At 40.3% G+C, this 1,912-nt stretch overlaps 1 pseudogene; it reads left to right on the forward strand.

The window, feature by feature from the left end:
- The first annotated feature begins 669 nt into the window (after positions 1-669).
- On the forward strand, positions 670-1,077 carry LOC141501910 (large ribosomal subunit protein eL28 pseudogene; annotated as a pseudogene).
- The last annotated feature ends 835 nt before the right edge of the window (positions 1,078-1,912 follow it).

Genomic DNA, 1,912 nt, shown 5'->3' on the forward strand with positions numbered 1-1,912 from the left:
AATACAATTCTATGGGGAAAATATGGTTGATATCCCCCCCACTTACACAGATTAGGAAATTTGCTAAAAGAGGTAATCATGGGTTCATAGATTTAGACCTATGGGTGAGATATCAACTGAGTTTTGAAGGAAGGCAGGGAGTCCAGAAGGTGGAATGAAGAGAGAAAGACTATTTCAGACATGGGAGTCAGTCAGAGAAAAGGCAGGGTCAGGAGCTGGAGTTTCAGACTTTGCTGACTCCCTTTTCCTCAACCGTTCAATGGGAATGACAAATCATACCTGTCTTACAGAGCTGTTGTGAGGATCAAATAAGCTCATATTTTCAAAATAAACTGTACAGTACCTAGCACATAGTTAAGTATATATAGTTGTGGTGTGTGTGTGTGTGTGTGTGTGTGTGTATGATATAAAATCTTATTCCTTTCCTCTGACTTCAACCACGGCACTCTAAGTACTGTACCACTAAGCTGCCAAGACATTAAATGAATGTCCCAAAGTCATGGCCAATATGTATCAGAATCAAGAGTTGAACCCTCGGCTTGATTTCAAGGCCAGTTTTCTATTCACTACGCTATGCTTTAGAAAAGTTGTAGGATGTAAAATAAATCCAGGCCTTTCTGTCTCTGGAAGCTGCTGCGAGAGCAGCACCCCCCTCCGCACTCCGCCCCCATGTCGGCCCACCTGCAGTGGATGGTCCTTCAGAATTGCTCCAGCTTCCTCATCAAGCGCAACGAGCAGACGTCCAGCACCGAGCCCAACAACCTCAAGGCCTGGAACTCGTTCTGCTAGAACGGGCTGAATCACCGGAAGACAGTGGGCATCGAGCCGCTGCGGATGGCAAGGGCATCTTGGTGGTGCTGAAGCAGGGAAGATCAGAGGAAGTCTGCCACTTCCTACATGAGGATCACAATCAACAAAAACGCTTGGGCTACCCTCAACGGTGTCCGACATATCATCCACAAGGATAAATACCGGAAAGATCTCCGCTTGGCTGCTCTTCGTTGGGCCAGTGCTATCCTGCGAAGCCAGAAGCCTGTGGTGGTGAAGAAGCGAACCCGCCCACCCAAGAACACCTAAGGTGCCAGGCCTGCCTTTGGTTAATAAAGTCAACATGCCTAACCAAAAGAAACCATAAGTAAATCCACATAAATCTCCAGCATTTCTGTTTTATTACTATTTATTATTTTATTTATTATTTAATTGAAAATTAAAAGGAAGAGATGGAAAGAAAAAAACTACAGAATGCATCAAATAGGGGCAGCTAGGTAGCATAGTGGATAGAGCACTGGCCCTGGAGTCAGGAGGAATCAAGTTCAAATCTGGTTTCAGAGACTTAATAATTACCTAGCTATGTGACTTTGAGCAAGTCACTTAATCCCAATGCCTTAAATAATTTTTTTAAAAAAAAGAATGCATCAAATATTAGAAGTCTGACTACATAAATACAATAGCAAAATATTCTTTATGGAGAAAAGAAAAACCTAAATTCCTTGCCCTGGGTTGCCTAAACAAATAGAATAGAATGACAATGGCGCCTAAATTAATTTACTCATTAATTGCCATAAAATTTCTAACTACCAAAGGATTATTTGAAAAACTTAGGCAAATTAAAATGAAATTCACATGACAAAACAAAAAGGTCAAGAATCTCAAGATGAATTTCATTTTAATTTTTCTAACTTTCTCAAGTAATCCATTGATTAATTGGATTATTCTGGCATTGAATAAGTAAATTTAGGTATTACTGTCATTTTGTATGATACCAGCTTGACTAACCATGGGCAGTTAATGTTTCTCCAAGTATTTAAGTCTGTCTTTATTTCTTCAAAGAGTATTTTATAGTTGGACCCATAGATGTAACTTGGTGGAAAATGTTCAGTCATTTCTTTGTGATCCCATTTGGGATTTTCTT

This window comes from Macrotis lagotis, chromosome X (genome assembly GCF_037893015.1).
Source record: "Macrotis lagotis isolate mMagLag1 chromosome X, bilby.v1.9.chrom.fasta, whole genome shotgun sequence".
Lineage (NCBI taxonomy): Eukaryota > Metazoa > Chordata > Mammalia > Peramelemorphia > Peramelidae > Macrotis > Macrotis lagotis.